The sequence below is a fragment of the Danio rerio genome, chromosome 5 (assembly GCF_052040795.2).
Source record: "Danio rerio strain M-AB ecotype USA chromosome 5, GRCz13ab, whole genome shotgun sequence".
Taxonomy (NCBI): Eukaryota; Metazoa; Chordata; class Actinopteri; order Cypriniformes; family Danionidae; genus Danio; species Danio rerio.
In genome coordinates, this window is record NC_141025.1 from 56,120,143 (window position 1) to 56,140,759 (window position 20,617).

At 37.7% G+C, this 20,617-nt stretch overlaps 1 long non-coding RNA gene across 2 annotated transcripts; it reads left to right on the forward strand.

Annotated features, from left to right (window-relative positions):
* The first annotated feature begins 15,023 nt into the window (after nt 1-15,023).
* On the forward strand, nt 15,024-20,586 carry LOC147844385 (uncharacterized). Of its 2 annotated transcripts, none has more exons than XR_015491774.2 (3): nt 15,024-15,094; nt 18,886-19,000; nt 20,307-20,586. It is a non-coding gene; the product is annotated as an uncharacterized LOC147844385 (long non-coding RNA). The 2 variants fall into 2 exon arrangements; XR_015944612.1 differs by lacking the exon at nt 15,024-15,094 and adding an exon at nt 18,559-18,686.
* The last annotated feature ends 31 nt before the right edge of the window (nt 20,587-20,617 follow it).

Consider the following 20,617-nt stretch of genomic DNA (forward strand, 5'->3'; position numbering starts at 1 on the left):
ACCTAATAAAGTGGCCGGTGAGTATGTATTTAAATATACAAGGATTCTGTATTGACATGCGATACATTATGTACTGAGCTCAAATGCTCTGCGAGAACACATACTTTAACAAATAGAAACACACTAACAACTGAGAAATCCTTTAGATCGGTTTGACACCACACACGTGCACACATATTATCAAAACACATGAAAACACAGAAACACGCTGCTACTGTATTACACAGACCACAAAGGAAATGTGTCAGGGGCCACAAAAAGTGATGAACCTTGTTGTTGAGTGAATCTTAATCTCTGAATCAATGTTCCATCTGCAGAACAACATTAGTAAGGCAGCTCATAAACCAAGTCACATCCTCTGCATTATATTTACCTCAGAAGAGCCATTCAGTATGTAAAACTCATTAGTTCACAAATGTAGACAGGAGCATTTTGCTGAAATAACACAATCTCACAGCAAATCTTTTTTTTTTTAGTAACTAATTTGTGTGACTATGATCTTATTTGTATAGTCTCATTTGCGGGTTTTCCTCATTCACCAGTGACAGTTTTACCCCTTTTACAATATTTAATATAAGTTTTTGTTCAGTTCATATTTTTTTAATTTTGAGGTCCCGGAACAGATTGGGGTAAAGGATCTGGCATGTTACTAGAAGAGGGATAGATGTCGTGGACAAAAGTGAATATCGGGGGCTGGTGAAAGTAAAAAGGGATAGGGAGGGGGATCGGTAAAATGAGGTGCCGAATTAGATTTCACAGGTGCCGGATCTGGCTTGTTCTGGCACAAAATAAGCCCTACTTTTGTGTCTCCAGAATGTTCCTGTAAAGTTTAAGCTTGAAACACCCATCAGATTATTTATTATACCTTTAAGAAAATTTTTATTTTCTGCTCTGAACACAATGTAGCTGTTTTTGTTGACTGTTCCGTATTGTAACATCAGTTTTTCCCACCCACCATTCCCATATAACTGTCAGAGTGTGCCTCAATCTCCGCCTCAGCTGCGTCAGATAAACAGCACAGTTACAAAAATGAAGGAAGCAGATCTCATTTGTGAGAAATACGACAGTGAGAACTTTCCCAATGATTATTTGATGTATTGGGGAGTTCTAGTTGGGGAATTCAAGTCTTTTGATGAGTCACACAGAATGTTGTTTCAAAGTTTACACACGTGCGTGTTTAACTTTACACTGTTTTTGCCTAGCAAATGTGACATGATACACATTAATATCCACTGCTGTATAAATATGTTATGTTAATGTACAAAATAAACCTGATTTACAAACAGGGTTTGAAGCATCTTCTTTTATTATTGTACTGACACGCGGTGTGGTGAAGTAAAGATGGTAAAATCGCTGTAATTTATTACAAACATGCACTGTTTGGTGAAACTTATTCTTGATCACATTTGATGATGATTGATGATCACAGTGAGCTGAACAGATCTTTTAATCCCAATTGCTTTGCGCACGTCCTGTCTTGTGGATAAGATTATTGTTATTACAGAGACATGTTAATACGTGGCTGTCAATCGATGCATTGGGCGGTGAAATTGCACTCCTACGTAACGTTGCGGTGGGCCTCAAAATGGGAGGTATTTGGAAAACATTTTAACGTCTGGAAATTTAAAAAAAGAGAGATTTGTGTATCGATCACTCTACAGTGAACACATGGACACTAACACACTGTTCTGTCAAAATATGATTTTCATCATAGATGCCCTTTAAGGGGTGTCGTTTGGGAGCATGCCTCCTCTTAAATGTTGTACGTTTTTGTATGATTTTGTACAAATTAGCCACTTTTTTTGGCAAAACATAAAATAGCAACGTTTCCACATGAGATCGGACAGGATAAATATGTACTAACAGCTATAAACAAGGTAGAGCGGTGTAACCAGTTTTTATATTTTGACTTGTTTTTTTTGCTGAGATTGCGTTTCCTTATAATCCTCCATGACTGAATCATATTTGAAATAAAGCAAATCAAGTAATTATTGTAAATGCTTATGTATTCAACCCCTCCTCCATTTAAAGTTTTCAATTCCACACTCTCTCACCTATCCCTTCTCTCTTTACACTTTTCCATGAAAGCGAGCAGAGCAGGAAGTGGTGGCGTCCTTGACTCGGCAGGCTCTCTGCCTGTTCTTCTCCCCCACTGACTGCAACCCTCAGTGGAGTCAGTGACTTGTAACCACCTGGGCAGGAGAAGCGTCAGGATACACAAGACTTCATATCAATAATTGAAAGCAACTCTGCCCCCTCATTTTAATTTATTGATAAGCCCACCTCGCAATATTCCTTAATTACTCGGCCACCTGCACGCCCACCCTATAGAATACAGAGGAGGGCATTACAGGAGGGCTGAAAATGATCCGCTGCGTAAACAATTGTATCTTTGTGTGGCTAAGACGGAGAGGTAAGTGTTGGGTTACATTAGTGCCCTCGTGTTGATCATGATAGTGCACATTTCTTTGAAGCTTATTGGCATTGCTCAAACAATAGGCCCTCACAAGCTGTCATGCCGCAATGACTGTGAAATGTTGCAAGTGTCTTTAATGCAGGTATTTAAAGAATCTCTACAATTACAACCAAGGGTTGTGGGGCATTCTTAAGGAAAGAAAGGTGTGCCTGACCAGCTATTCTTCTTAATTAAGTTAACCTTTTTAACAAACAATGTTAAAGGAGACCTATATGCAAATATAGTTGTAGTTGTCACAGTACCTGCTGAAGATAATGTCATGGGCTGTTTCTCAATACCAAATACGCAAAGTTTGGGCTTGCATCCTTGGCAGTTCAGACTTAGAAGAATGATCTCCCAAGGACACAAGTCAGGTACTTCTTCAAATGGACTGGCAGTGTACTTTATAACATCACTTACCTCACCATGGACTCATTGGTTTCAATTCACAGTAACAATAAAATGATTTAATTGTATAAAGCACGACCTTATAATTATTTAATATTATGAATAAATATTTTTGATTTAAGAAAATATAAACGTAAATCACCATAAATGTGGAGTGAAATGGTTTATTAATATACACAGACAGTGTACAACACTTAACATACCAGAGTCCGCATAAATGAAAGCAGATCGTCAAATACAAGCCATCTTGTAAATGAACTGCCGATTTGAGTTTAAAACAACTACATTCTCGCATGAATAACTCCTAAAACTTTATTTTGTGACACAACAGAAGATTATTTTTTAAATCGTGTGGGTTTTCCCATCCGCAACTAGCTTTCGCTGGTTGGGCTGCAATGCATTCTGGGATACCTGTGCTTCGCAAGTTCGCACAAATCACTTCTTGATGCATCCTCGACAAAAAGGGCTGAGCAAGTACACATCAGATCATTTTATCTGCACTTGGGAAAATGTGAACTTGGAATGGAACAGTACTTCGGCGACGGTTGATGACATTTCATGAGGACACAAGAATCCAAGTACAGACAAAAAGGTATATTGAAAAACAGCCATGGACCAAGATGCATTATAAATTTTAGAATACACAAATGAACACCAGAGTGACCTGTCTTCTTTTGAGCCATATGAGATAACCCTGTTTTTGAATCTGCCACTATGCTGTTGCATAGACATCTGTAGCTCAGCCCTTAATCTGTCACCAAAATGCCACAATTTAGATCAAAGCCTAAAAGGGACAGTTTCAAAGAGTTATAAAATATTTTAGGGGTATTTTGAGCTAAAACTTCACAAACACTCTCTTGAGACATTGAAGACTTATATTACATCTTGTAAAAAGGGATATAATAGGACCTCTGTAAATGAACTTAGCTGTGCATTTACCAAAAATTAAAATGACCATATATAATATATATTTGTATAAAATATTTTTTTTCTTTAAGACAAACAGTATTTTTATATTTAATCTCGGTTCTTCAATGCTGTTTAATTGTGTTGGATAGTGGCTTTTATTATGAAGCATAAAACAACCCATATACTGCCAGGTTAACACGTCTTATGTGTGATGTAGACAGATAGACATATGTATGCTGTATTGTAAGAGTAATATGCTGTATATTATTATATAGTGATCCCAAGCCAACTTGTTTTCTTGTTAGACATTGTCTTCTTTGGCAAACAAACTGTGTGGTACATGGTTTCCTGCTTCTATTTCCTAAATATTTTGTGACAAAAAGATTATTAAAAAAATTTTTGTTACAAAACGCAATGATATAATTTATAAGACGTGTCAATCACCTGTATGAGCTAGTTTCATGATGGATTTATGCACTTTTGGAAGCTTCAAAATAAAAGCCACTGGTCAAAAGCATTATATAACATGGAATAGTCTGGATAAATTATTATAATAAATAGAAAAGACAGGTGAATGCATTTTTGAGGGTGAATAAATTATAGCATCATTTTATTTTTTGCTTTTACTCTAAAATTTGACATGTGATTCTTTTGAGATTGGATCAATCTTAAAATAGGTTGGAACTGCATTCTGGTCTAGCTGAAATAATTCTGTAATGTGAATAACATTTTGTTGGTTAGACTGGATACTTTCTGAACATATCTCATGAAGGACAGGTTTTAGCTTCCAAAAAAGAACTCAGAATGTTTAAACAATGCTGGTAAGACCAGAATTTCAAGTTACTCAAAATACACTGCCAGGATTAGCTTCAAGACATCGTTGACACCCAAACATTCAAAATCAAAATCTGCTCAAGCCTACTTTGGTAAATATTTTACTATTAAACCTATTATATATAAGTCACAGATGAAATGCTCTCAGGTTTTTCATAATAAATAATTTTGGTGGTCTAGACAAATCTGCTAAGTTAAGAAAACACATGCAAACAGAAAAACACTGAGAAAATATCTTTATCAGTTTGACAACACGTGTATGAAACATTCACCTGCTTTGAATGTTAGCACTCAATTGATTGGGTGTTATCAGTGATTATCAGCTTATAGATATGGGCCAGTAGGGGCTCAGAAGGCTGTTATGATCCATCCACATGGATAATAAGCCATACTTATAGAGAAGACTCCAGATCCAGATCTGTTTATCATTATTGTGACAGTTGGGTTTAGTGTTGGGGTAGACGTTAATAAAATACAATTAATGGAAAATTTTATAAATATTGTTTTTTTACAATGGCTTTGACAGTTTTTTCAATACATTTAACAAGTTTCCTAAACTCTAAACACAGTTAATACAAATTCCATCTTTGTTGGCTATACAATTAACCCATTTCTTGTTGCTTTGACACAAAATGCAACCAGTTAACACCAATTTAAAATGCTTAAAACTTCTTTTACACACACGCTCAACCAAGATCAAAACAATGTAATATTACAGTCCAATTTACAAATACTTTCACACAGTATGTCAGAACAGATAACACCATGCTCTAAACAGAACTTACATAGGATAAAGTCAAAGTGAATTGTGAATTGAAACACACATATATTTTATTCCATTGCCAAGGAGAAACAGCTTATTGCAGTTATGTATGTATGTATGTATGTATGTATATATATATATATATATATATATATATATATATATATATATATATATATATATATATATATATATATATATATGCATATATATATATATATATATATATATATATATTTATATATATATATATATATATATATATATATATATATATATATATATATATATGCATATATATACTAAACACATTTACTAAATCTAGCCATCATTTTCCATTATCATAAACACATGTGTTTAGACAACTGTTCATTTGGTTTAGAGGATTGGCTTTTGTGTTTTAGCATTTGAGAAAAAAAACTGTAATCTGAATATCTGGAAATAAATGTGTTTATGCCTTTATTAAGATTTTCATGGTAATGTTTACTTTCACCGTCTCATTTAGGGAAACTCTCGAGATAAATAAGTTATATTTCTGACCTTAATAATAAATCTACATAAAATTCTGCATTTTCCGCCTTCTTTATTCAGCCACATAAACTTCTGGGACTTATAGAGGGAGTTCAGTGCTCAAGTCTGCATCTGTGCATCCTCAATACAAAAACACATCTGGGAACTTTCACGCATCCCCTGTTCTTGCAGTCTTGAGTTTTGGAACTGAACTCTGGCAGGTGATGATGACGTTACATGGGAACACAACGACCAAAGACAGCTGAAGAATGCATATTGACAAAACAGCCCATGACTGAGTCAAAGAAATGTTAAACATATAAAAATCATTTATAAATCATAGACAAAGACTGATGAAAGAAAGACTCAGTCAGAAGAAATGACTTTGAGAATGACCTATGAAGTTTACAAATGATTATTTTTCATATTTTTTTTCCGTAAAACTTTTTATTTCAGCCATTTTGCGAAAATGCTGTCAGGTATGATTAACATTATGAGGTGAAAGTTTAATTACAGCCCCCTAAATGAGTATTATTTAATATTAAAAACTATCCTAAATTACATAATATGTTAACATACATAAACTACCCTCTGGGGTCAGGACAACAGCAGCTGGGCTGGACTGAACATGTCCTTAGCCACAGGGGTTTCGGTGGCTCGAAAGACCCACCCCTAACTGACAAAGGTCCAGAGTTTGTCTCATACATGAGCTCATTTGGCCTATTTTGACTGCTATGCTGTAATACATTGTGAAAATAACCCTTGTAGGGTTTAAAACCAAGCAGAATGCTCTTTTGAATGCTGCTTCAGCTTGAAACCTCATAATAAAGTAAAAAATGAGGCTAATAACTGCAAAAGGATCCATATTTTGAAAAAAAAAAAATAACCACTCTTTTCAACAGGCTGGCTACGGGCCTGCTGAAAGAAGCAGACATGACTGAGTAAAGACAACAAACCAGCACAGGATTAAAAACAGAAGGAGAACAAATAGGAGAGCAAACACATTAGCTAATGAGGGAAAGCAGGTGGGGTAAATAAACAAAACAGCAGGCAACTATAGGTCCAGAGACCACGTACTGTACATTAAGAGAAAAAAAACTTGTGCTCACAGAACACATGAGACAAGAACACACAACTTAGGGACATACAAACAAAGAAAACACCCTCTGCTCTCACAAAAAATTAGACAAGAACACATAATCAATAAGGTACCTTTTGTCCTCATGCAAATGCTGTGTTTTCACACCAAACAAGAGACAACGTAAAAACACATGGCTAATAGAAGCACAAGCCAGTGTTTTGGCAAGTACAAAAGTATGACCATTAAAATCCCCAAAATATACAATGTTGATGTTGATTTATTACTGTGAATAAACATCTGTAAATTGAAGCATTTTGGATGACTATGTTCCATTATTTGATATATCAGTTTTGTTATTAGTGTAACTGATCATCCAATGAATTCAGTGTAATCGCTTGCCTAATTTTTGGCCGGTCATGGCTTTAGTGAGCAGTTGAAAAACGCAGTGAAATGCGCCTTTCCTGCTAACTGTGGTCAAACAACCTTATCAAGTGGCACAATGAACAGCTAAAAGTTTTTAAAAGGCTTTTGTTTTTTGGTCATACAGTTAACAATCAGACATAGACTATAATTAACTATGTAAAAAAACATTACTTTTAACTCTTAACTTTTAATTCACTTTTAACAAAACAGTTTGTTCTGGCTTTTTGTTTTGGCCACAGGCTGTCTTAAATGCATTTCATTTCACCTCAAATGTTATTCATTATTTTGGTTTATTTTGTAATGACCAACAAAACATGCATTAAAATTAAAATACACATGATCCCAAATTAAGTTTGTGGTGAAAAATGATGTCCCACCCCCTTTCTGACCCACATGCCTTTTCCTATCTCATTTAGATACGACATCCTTAATGACGTCTTTTAATTAACAAATTTAACAGAACAAAACAAGTCAAGTCATTCATTCATTGTGTTTCAGCTTTGTCCCATATCAGGGGTCAGCAAAGTGGGATAAACCGTCAAATATTTCTGCATATGTATTACACAGCGGATGCTCTTCCAGCTGCAACCCAGTACTGGGAAACACTCAAATGTTACAAATGAAAAACAATATTATGAGAAAGTAAATGTCATGAGTGTTAGCTGGAGTACCCATCAAACTCACTAGAGGGCACTCCAGACATATGTAAACTCCACCAGCCATTCATTCCAACTACACATCCCATCATGCTGTGTGCTAATCAACCACCTACAGCTGTTATCAATCCAGACACTGATTACAATAACAATAGCATGTCATAGTTTGCCAACATTTTTAAGATGACAAAATGTTGTCTTATGGATGCTTGAAATGGGGTCTTCAAATGAGAGGTTGCTATCAAATATCACACGACACAACTACACATCCTGTCATGCTTTGTGCTAATCAACCACCTACAGCTGTTATCAATCCATGACATTAACTACAATAAAAGCAAATATGATGTGCTTTAAGGTGCAGTCTGTCACACTGTTATCGTAATGTGACGTGGGAGGCTGACAACAGAGGTGCTGATCCAAATGCAGGGTTTATTAGCAGGATGGCCTGGCAAGGAATGATCAACAAGGTATGCAAGGTAAGAGAAAGATGTACCCGCTAAAATATTTTGATATTCTAGGAATAGCCAGTTGTCCAGAATGAAGTGGGAGTAGTGGACGTGAGGGGCAGTAATACAACGGGAGCTCAGCTAAGTCATTCAGATTCTTAGTTCTAGAAAGCACTCCAGCAGCTGCATTTTGAACTAGCTGCAGTTTGTTGATTAGACCTACAGGGCAACCACCTAGTAATGCATTATAGTCTAACTGAGAGATCAAAGTCGTGAATATGCTTTTGTGCATTAGCAAGTCATAGTTTGGCAGCATTTTAAGATGAAAAAAATGTTTTATAGATGTTTGAAATGACAGCAAAACTTTTGACTGCAACAAAGACTTTTATCTGAACGACAACCAAACATTGATTATTGATCAGATGTACTAGACCCATCATGTTGTCATTATGATTTGAATTTATGATGCAAGCTGAGATTGCATCACTCAGCCATGCAATGTCAGACACAATGCACTCAAATGGAGCTAGTGACTTCACTGTGAGGGGTAGGGTTAGGGCTGGGGTTAAGTGAGCCTATTTAAAAGCACTGGATGCAGCCCAGATTGCACTGCACCAGGTTTGCATCCAGACTCCTCTCTCAGTTAGAGCAAAATAAATCAAAACCTCAATTAAAGTGAAAACACAAAAATAATGAAATATATGTGAAAAATAAAGGTATAAATATTACTTAATATTATATGATTTTTTAAAGTAAAGATGATTTACACCCACCTCTCCCATGTGCAGTCAGCGCAAAAGGGAAGAGACGGGTGCTAAATAGGAAATTAAACTATGAACGTTTTTCCTAACAAATGCTTAAAAGATCAAATGATAAATCAAATGCTCAAATAAATCAAATCCTCAAACCAACATCGCAAATGATGAATCAAATCCTCAAACCATTTTTAATTGATTTTAATTTATTTGAGCATTTGATTTATCATTTGAGCTTTTGAGCATTTGAATTTTCATTTAAATCTTTTTAGGAAGAAAAACTTCCATAATAATATTTTGTGTAATTATATATACCTAAAGAAAGTGACATGATTTTCATACCTGTTTTACGAGCTCAATATTAATGTACATTTATGATTATACACACGTGATTATAATAATAATAATAATAATAATTAACACAGCCTAAATAAAAGCAGAAAATAAGTTGTGATCTCAACATAACTTTTATTATGTCGAGATCACGAGATAATTAAGTCGTGATCACGAGAAAACAACTTTTTGTTATGTCGAGATCATGAGAAAATTAAGTCGTGATCACGACATAACAAAAAGTTTTCTCGTGATCACGACTTATTTTTTTCTTTTATTTAGGCTATGTGTTTATTAATGGGGTTTGCCATAGGCAAAGTCCATTCTTACTATTGTGCTGGTTTATTATTCTTAATTCTGCCAAAAGTTCGGCGCGTAACTTGTCCCGCAGCTTTCGCCCCAGACCCTTGAAAGTGGTGTCAAATCGTCCGGCTCTATCGGGAATGGTGTGCTATGACTTTTATAAGCGGTGGGGGGTTTTTTGGCCCCTGCGGGGCCAAAAAACCCACCCAAAAATCCCATAGACTTAACATTGAGCCGAACTTTGACGAATCACAGCGCCGAATGTGAATTTCATAGAAGTATGGGATTCACAGCATCTGTAGGGGGTTGCAGCCTAAGTGAGAACATACCTCGCAAGGGGGTATAAGTTGCACCCCTGGGGCTCTAGGACGTCCCAAAGTTCTCCCATTGACTTACATTGGCCCCATTGACTCCCATTCATTTTTCTAGAAGAGCACTAAACGCGCCGCGAAATGGGACGACCTTTAAAGCGTTGTAGCGCCAAGTGTGAAATTCGTAGAAATATGGGATTCGCAACATCTGTAGGGGGTTGCAGCCTGTATGAGAACATACCCCAAAAAGGGGTATAAGTTGTACCCCTGGGGTGCTAGGACGTCCCAAAGGGGTCCCCATTGACTTTACATGGCACATTGACTCCCATTCATTTCTTGACTCACATGTCAATCACAGTACATAGCAGTGTCATACAGACTTGGGGGTTGGCTTACTTGACTGAGGCAACCAATCAGCATCTCAATATGATTTTGAAGCTCACAAGCCACGCCCCCCCAAACCATTTAAAGACCCTTAATAACTGCCCCATTGACTTAACACGGGGTGGGACATCCCATTGCACATCCCATTGACTTCCATTATAAAGGTCACACATCTGTAACATTACATAGGAGTGTCATAGAGACATGGGGGTGGGCTCATTTGACTCAGGCAACCAATCAGCATCACTATATGATAATGAAGCTCACAAGCCACGCCCCCAAATTGATCCCATACACTTCTATTATAATAGGGCTAGATGCATATCTTTGCATTGCAGTGTCATATAGGCTTAGGGGTTGGCTCATTGGACCCAGACAACCAATGAGCATCTCAATATGGTAATGAAGCTCACAAGCCACGCCCCCAAACTGGTCCCATAGACTGCCATTTTAACTGGCCTACATGCATATCTTTGCTTAGCAGTGTCCTATAGACTTAGGGATTGGCTCATGGGACTCAGACAACCAATGAGCATCTCAATATGATAATGAAGCTCACAAGCCACGCCCCCAAATTGGTCCCATAGACTTCCATTAAAATAGGCCTACATGCATATCTTTGCTTAGCAGTGTCCTATTGACTTGGGGGATGGCTCATCTGACTCAGACAACCAATAAGCATCTCGATATGATAATGAAGCTCTTAAGCCACGCCCCCAAATTGAGTCCATACACTTACATTAAAATATGCCTACATGCATATCTTTGCATAGAAGTGTTATAGAGACATGGGGGTTGGTTCATCTGACTTAGCCAACCACATTCAAGTTCACTATGTAACCTCGCCTATAGCAACAAAACAGAGTACCCTAGCAACCATTCATCAACAGCTATATCTCAGCATCAGAACATCGTAGAGACTTGGGGATTGGCTCGTTTGACTCATGCTAGCAAACGGAACTTCCTATATGGTACACATGCTAGCAGTGACTAGCTACATGCTAATATGGACTAGCCAAGTACTGTAACTTGCTAGAAATGCTCACTAAGTATAAATATTTTATCAGGCATGTATGTGAGGCTTGCCTAGTAACCACCCAGGGTACCCTAGCAACTGCCTAGCAACCACCCAAATTACCCTAGCAACCGCCTAGCAACCACCTAGCAACCGCCTAGTAATGCGTTAGTAAGGGCCTAGCGACCACTCAGGACACCCTAGCAACCACCTAGCAACGCCTTAGCAACCACTCAGGACACCCTAGCAACCGCCTAGCAACACCTTAGCAACCACCTAGCAACCACTTAGGACACCTTAGCAACCGCCTAGCAACACCTTAGCAACCACCTAGCAACCACTCAGAACACCCTAGCAACCGCCTAGCAACCACTCAAGACACCCTAGCAACCGCCTAGCAACACCTTAGCAACCACTCAGGACACCCTAGCAACCGCCTAGCAATACCTTAGCAACCACCTAGCAACCACTCAGGACACCCTAGCAACCACCTAGCAACACCTTAGCAACCACCTAGCAACCACTCAGGACACCCTAGCAACCGCCTAGCAACCACTTAGGACACCTTAGCAACCACCTAGCAACACCTTAGCAACCACCTAGCAACCACTCAGAACACCCTAGCAACCGCCTAGCAACACCTTAGCAACCACTAAGCAACCACTCAGAACACCCTAGCAACCACCTAGCAACCACCCAGAACACCCTAGCAACCGCCTAGCAACATCTTAACAACCACCATTTCTTACCTTTCCAGTGCTATTGCCCAGTTTAGTACCATTTTGTACCCCATCGATTTGCCACGCAAACCCCATTCACATTTCCTTTAGGAAATGTACAATTCTAGTTATTATTATTATTATTATTATTATTATTATTATTATTATTATGTTGCAAATGTCTGGCTAGAGAGTCTGCACCGGCCCTGTTAACAGGGATAGCCTGCAGACGTGCAAATGTGATAGGCGTTCAAAGCAGCCATATGAGAGCAAACGCTCAAGCTCATGATTATGATTATAAACACGTATGATTATAGCCTATACCTTTATTTACAATACTCTCTCTGTTACCATTTTAAAATAACTTTATTTGGCCCAAAATAATTGCTGCATATGAATGCAGTTATGAAAAATGATGAAGATGCTAACTCTTTGAGTTTAGTAAAGTTAGCAAAAGATTCGTAGATTCGTATTTTCAGGATCAAAAATAACTCGACCGAAACATTGTTCCTACACAAATGTAGTGCAGACTCACTGGCCAGATATCAATAATAATAATAATAATAATAATAATAATAATAATAATAATAATAATAATTAATAATACAAATAAGCAAAATAAATAAATAAATAATAAATAAGTCGTGATCACGACATAACAACTTTTTGTTATGTCGAGATCACGAGATAAGTAAGTCGTGAGATTACGACATAACAAAAAGTTGTTTCTCGTGATCACGAACTAATTATCTCGTGATCTCGACATAACAAAGTTGTTCACGACTTATTTTCTGCTTTTATTTGGGCTATGTGTTTATTATTATTATTATTATTATTATTATTATTATTAATATGTTGCAAATGTCTGCTAGAGAGTCTACACCGGCCCTGTGAACAGGGCCTGCAGGCGCGCAAATGTGCAACACATTAGGCGTTCAGAGCAGCCATGAGAGCAAACGCTCAAGCTCATGATGTACATGATTATAAACACGTATGATTATAGCCTACCATTATTTACAATACTCTCTCTGTTACCATTTTAAAACAACTCTATTTGGCCCAAAAGAATTGCTGTATGAATGAAATTATGAAGAATGATGAAGATGCTAATCTTTGAGTTCAGTAAAGTTAGCAACAGTTTCGCAGATTGTATTTTCCGGATCAATAACTTGACCGAAACAGATTTCCTACACATCGAGATGTAATCACCATTTTTCTAAAAATGAACTTTTCTACATGTAGGCTAGTTGCTTTAATATGGAAACAGTTGAGGGAATATGGTTGTAAATATTAATATATAATGAATATAATTATGAATAAACATTAATCATGAGCCCGTTTGCACTCTGTTCTCAACGCCTTATGTGTTCCAGGAATGCGCAGCTATTCTCTCCCTGTTTGCAGTGCAGACTCCCTGTCCAGACTAGCCAGATATCAACATTAATATTAATAATAAATAATAATAATTATAACAACAACAACAATAATAATAAATACATAAATAAATAAAAGCAAAAAAATAAGTCGTGATCACGACATAACAAAAAGTTGTTTTCTCGTGATCATGAATTAATTATCTCATGATCTGGACATAACTAAAAGTTGGCGAGATCACGACTTATTTTCTGCTTTTATTTTAGGCAATGTCTTTATTATTATTATTATTATTATTATTATTATTATTACTATCATTTATTCATTCATTCATTTTCTTGTCGGCTTAGTCCCTTTATTAATCCGGGGTCGCCACGGAACCCCGCAAACATGCCAGTGTGGGCCCACTGTGGTTAAGTGTGGGTTTACTGTGGGACAGTGTGGGCAAGACAATCCCACAGAAAAACACATGTGGGGCCCATGTGGGGTAGCCCATGCAGGCCCCTAAAATATTTTCCCCTTTGGGACCCACATGGGTTTTTCTGTGGGCAAGCCCACAGTGGGCTTGCCCACAAAAAAACACATGTGGGCCCCATAAGGGTCAGCCTATTTGGGGCCCAATGGATTTTACCCTTTGGGGCCCAATGTGGGTTTTCTGTGGGCAATACCACAGTGGGCTTGCCCACAGAAAAACCCATGTGGGCCCCATATAGGTCAGCCCAAGCAGGGCCCAATGGATTTTCCCTTTGTGGCCCCAACTTGTATTTCGTGGGTAAATTTAAGTTAAATTTTATATTTAGCTTGTATATAAAAATTACAATAAATCATTTTCATTTTAGTCAAAATAGTGTGAAGGACAAAAACTGCCTTGCTGCTGAGAGAAAATCATCCAGAAATTATAGTTTTATATATAATCTTGATCACATATGATCACAGTGTGGACCCTGTAAGTGTGGGTTTACTGTGGGACAGTGTGGGCAGGACAATCCAACAGAAAAACACATGTGGCTCCCATGTGGGGTAGCCAATTGAGCCACCCAAAATATGTTTGTTTATTGTCCACTTTTTTAGAAAATTTTGACACCAAAAGTGTTTAAAAAAAAGTGTCCTTAAGTGTGAAAAAAAAATCATAACTGGAGCAGTTATTTTCTAGGGGAAAGTGTGACACCCTGAATGGTTAGTCACACGTTTATATGTATGTTTTTTTCTTTTAAGTATATATAATAAAATCTGCTTCTCTTTGTTAATTTTCTTCATGATTCATCTAAAGCTGTATTTAAATATCATATGTGAAGAGTGGGTGGGACCGGGATGGTTTGTTTACAGGGTTGCTATGGTAACGGGGAACCGCAAGAGTGTCATTACAAGAGCGCCTTGATTTTGAACAACAACGCAGCCGTCTCATCTTTTAGGTAGGTAAATTCTATCACAAAATCGATGAAATGTACAGTTAGTGTACAGTGTTTAAAACTGTTGATTCATCTATAAAAGAGTCGACTCATAGTGCTTCAAACGAGTCGCCTTGATACCGATTCATTAGGTGTTTCGCCATGACGTACGAACGAAACCAAGTTATTCACGTGCACGCGCAAACCCGGGAGATTTCAAACCTGAGGCCCCGCCCTCTGACGCAGAAACCCAGACACACACACACACACACACACACCCACAAACACACACACACACACACACACACAAACATGCCGGTTGATTGAAATCACACTGCAGATGGATATATTGAGTCTCTACCCAAAGATGAAACCTCAGCATTATAGCCAAGCAGTTGGAAACTACTGGAAACTTCTGCAAACTACATGCTACAAAGAATACTTCATCAGCATTTGTTAAAGGAAGGATCAGTAAAGAGTAACTTACTGATGGACGTCAGGATGGATTTTTCTTCCTCCATTTCTCAAGTGTAAGTACGTGCGATTAAAGTTGTTGCCTCGTTGATTCTAGCTTGCAAATGTATTTAGTTGTGATTTGTTACTTGTAACCGCGTGTACTGTATCAGGTTAACTGGCTATATTCTCTCATCGCGTGCAAAGTCACGTTAAAAACGCGACGCGTGCTGCTTTGTTAACGGAGCTCCGTGGACGAGGAGTATGGCGAGTGTGTGTGTCTGTGTGTGTGTGTGCGCGCGCTGTCGTCCGGACGTGTGTGTGTGTGTGTGTGTGTGTGTGTGTGTGTGTGTGTGTGTGTGTGTTTGCGCGCGCGCGCGCGTTGTCGTCCGGAGCAGGGTTAAGTGCGTGTGTGTGTGCAAAATGTGTGTGTGTGTCTGTGAAAAGAGCAGAGTGAGAAGCTAGGAGATCTCCTCAACTGTTTTTGGAGTTTTTGCTCAATAAAATAGTTAGTCGTCTGAATTTTCAAGTCCATAGTCTGTATTTACATTGACCCACTGGCAGCGAAAATCCACGCCTACGCTATCGAGCGTGTATGAACTGTGATTACTTTTATATTGCTGATTAGCTGTTTGGCATTTCACTCTGACTGAAGGCAGTCGACCAATCGCAACAGACTGTCATTGGTCCAATCAGCGCAGATTAGCTTCGCGCTAAGGAGGGGTTTGGGAACAAATGAATGGCAGGCACTTTTTTCCAGGGGTTTCAGTACAGCGTAACCAAGTGTGCCGCAAGCCTGCGTTTGAGTGAAGGTCTCGGCCGTTAGATCGCCCCCTGGGGGCTGGCTGCAGTACAAGTCATAAAGCCCGCCTCCTCCGTGTTAATGAAGGAGACTTGAGCCCAAATAAAAAAAAATTATTACACTTGCAATAAAAAGTCCGGAAAGATGGTTCTGGTCGATTAAGGCACTGGTTATTGTGCTGAAATAGGTGCAGATCTTCATTTTTGTAAACAGTTTGTTTTTAGCAGTAATTTAATGCTGGGCGTGTCTTTGTGATTGACAGCTGTGATTGACCGTTTCTCAAAGCAGCGTGTCTGAGCTTCGGCAGGAGACTGAAGTGTTATTTTTCGATTTCTGTGTTATTTTACCATGACAAAATGAGTTCAGCAGTAAACTACAGTTTCTGACATACATGATCCTGGTGGAACACTGTTTATTCGCTAAAGTCAGGGCTTTTTTCGGGCTTATTAGTTTGCTGATACACGCCTAGCCACCCAGATGGCAAAATACACTCGGACCAGTTCGGCTAGATTCTCGCCTGCCGGAGACTTACCCCTCAGAGCTCAGACTGACTACCTCAGCTGGACCTTCTCCGGATGCCTGGACTCACTGCCCAATTTCAGCCCGAGTCAATCGAGCCAGATGCGGCGGCCGAGCGAGCTGGCGCTGCCGCATGCGAGCCGGAATCAGCCCGCGACGCCGCGAGTATGTTATGCGCTGCAGCCCGGAGCTGGCGCGATAGAATATATAAAACCCTCATATTTGTTAACGATATTACATCCATTTGTGTTGATATGACAGCAAACGCATGCTGAGAAGTTCGGGGGGCGTGGTTGATTTTACATAAAGCGTTTGGTTGGAAGCTCGACTCTGCTCATTTTCGCGGCTCCTCCTCTGGCTCCATCAGACAGTCCTTCTGCGCATGTCAAGGCTCCAATTTCAGCAGTCTTTTGCGACAGTTTGTGCCCGTCAAGCAGGCGTTTTGCCCTCAAGGCGTTCAATGGGAAAAGGGGCTGTCGCGTCGTCCATATTTTTTACAGTCATTGAGCGTAACCGCTACTACGTCATCGGGTGGGCGAGGCCTATCTGTTAATTTGCATAGGTCACTGATCATGCGCAGATTGTGAACAGCCGTTAGATTCAGATACCTGTACGTAATCGCAGGGGTTTCGTGTCCAATGCCTTTTATATGCAGTACAAAATAGCTGTCCTGACCGCAGGTGTTTCATGTAAAGTCAGTGTTATATTAAACAAATTAACTTAAGATACATCTCAGATTACATTAATACTGTTATAACTTAAGATACCTGTCCCGATCCTAGGGCTTTTGTGTCAAATACTTTATATATCATGTACAGTAGCATCAAATACCTCTCCTGATCCCAGGAGATTCATGTATGATCACTTTTATATGCAGTAACATCAGATACCTGTCCTGATCCCAGGGGTTTCATGTATGATCACTTTTATATGCAGTAACATCAGATACCTCTCCTGATCCCAGGGGTTTCATGTATGATCACTTTTATATTATATACAGTAACATCAGATACCTGTGCTGATCTCAGGGGTTTCATGTATGATCACTTTTATATTATATACAGTAACATCAGATACTTGTCCTGATCTCAGGTGTTTCATGTATGATCACTTTTATATTATATACATTAACATCAGATACCTGTCCTGATCTCAGGTGTTTCATGTATGATCACTTTTATATTAGTTAACATCAGATACATGTCCTGATCCCAGGGGTTTCATGTATGATCACTTTTATATTAGTTAACATCAGATACCTGTCCTGATCCCAGGTGTTTTGTGCATGATGACTTTAAATAAAAATAGAAAATAAATATGAGTTATGTTAATTAACTAAGATCGAGAAAGAAAAATTAACCACGGTTTATTACAGAAAATGTGGTATTTATTTGTTTAAACATGACTGAATACCATATTTTAAACTACAAAAACACGGTTAATCTTACCACAACCATTATTATTTGGTTTAAAATGGAAGTACAAAAGCCCAGAGACATTAAAACGGATTAAAACGAGGTGAGCTGTTTTTGCTAATGAAATCTTTAAAATATAACATTATAACAACAAAAAAATAACCTGTATGATTGTTTTTCCTTCGTTATCCACCGCGGTAGGTTCTTTATCCATAATCATCCTGTTTGAAATGACCGCGCTAAAAAAGAACCTGTACTGCGCATGATCGGTGACCTCTCAGTATTGTTTTTTTTTTTTAAGGGGGCGTTTCCCAAACACAGATCAAGCCACGCCCATTTTACGTCATGGTAATGAAACCCCTGGAATTTAGTGCATGCCACAAATGAATCACTGGACGATTCATACAGGAGTCGCTGGGATACTTAGGTAAAAATAAATGCAGATTATAAGACCACGAAAGTGTTTTTTGACCTTGCATGCATATTAAACTGTTGTTGGAGACCCTTACAACCAAGATATGACCTTATTTCATGTATATTATGGGCTCTTTAACTAAAGGGCTCCACCACGATGAAATCCTCTGTAAATGCTATGTTACAGAATTGTTTACGTTTGGATTACACAGAGCTGTCCCAGAGATGCAGAGCAGATGTGTGATACTGTGCTGACACTCCACTAGCCCAGCAACTGCTAGAAGGGCTAGGTCATTAGGAGCATGCTCATCTGCAAAGCATTTAAAGGTAGAGTATGTAATGTTTCTATATTATAACCCTCTGTAACAGGAGTTAAAAAGGAAATCTGAAGGAAAAATTACTAGTCATATACAGTACGAACAGTAGAAACAGTTAAGTAAGTAACATTTATTTGTCCACAATTTTTTAAAGACTGAAACACTTTTCATTATCCTGGAGTCTTTTTACAACCCCTGGGGCTTTGTAACAGCTACAAATAATAATATAAGTTTTTAACTTTATTTATAATGTTGGTCAATTTGTCTAATTTTAAAACCTGCCAAGCACATCTTTTTAACAGTTTTTAACAGTTTTTAACAGTTTTAACAGTTTAACAGAGTATTAACGATTTAGAAACAGAAACAACCCTTAAAAGAAAATCTAATCTCAGATTCAATAGATGTGATATGCGTTATGTATTAACTACTAGTATACTTGTAAGTGTACTACTTGAAAATTTCACAATGACATTTTTCATTTGTACGGCAAGTGAACTCCTGAGTAGTATACTTTTATAACACTTGTTGTAAATATTTAGTTTATGTACTCTATTCTTTGCTTAGAACTTGACTATTGCACTTAACCATTACAGCTGCACACAGAGTAATAGATACACACACACACACACACACATACACACACACACACACACACACACACACACACACACACACACACACACACACACTTCCTTGAGGTACAAAGTGAGTACACTTTCAACAAACCACTATAGTTTTATTCTGCTGTATACTGAATATACTCTATACTTTCTTAATTGTAGTTTAAAATAAATATAATAGTATACTTGAATACATTTTTTTGTAAGAGTACATGGACCCTTTTCACAAAAAGGTTATGATGTGTTTAATGGTGATCAGCAACTTAAATCTTTAGTTCTTTTTCATTTTGGATTTTTAAAAAAATGTATGTACACTTCTAAAGCTATACTTTGTATTATGTCATCTGTGCGTCAAACTACAAAAAAAAAAAAAAAAAAAAAAAAGATTGCTTATGTCAGGTGTTTCTAATGCAGTTCCAATGGGCAGGTTCTCTCCTCTGGTTGCCATTATCAGTCTCACACTAATATTATTATTATTTAATTTTTATTTTTTTGCTTTTTCTGAAAGTATTGATAACACCATCACTGAGTTTTCCTTTGGTTATTGGAGCAAAATAAAATGCAAACATTTTGTTGTATTCTGCCATAAGTATGATGACTTCTGCTACTAAACAACCCAGAATTGTGAAAAGGGTCCATTGAACCTAAATAACACATTGTTTTAAACATTTGTATTTCAATTGTTTTATTTCCCAGACACTGTAACAAAAATCAGCAAAGGAACAGCTTGCCAAGTAGAAGCAACAATAAAATCATGGTTAAGAAAGTCAAGAGACAGAGATGGTGGGCGCCAAGAAAGGGCCAAAACTCAGAAGGGACTTACTTTTAATTACATTTTTTGGAGTTAAAAAATTGCGTTTTCTTTTGTGTGTTTATTTATGTTTGATTTTGTATAAAATATAATTCTGTTTCAATATCATACAGTTGTTCATTTTTTGTTATTAAACTCTGTAAATAAATATTTACGAACATGAAACAGTTTATTGTCAAGTAAAACTGTTCTGAAA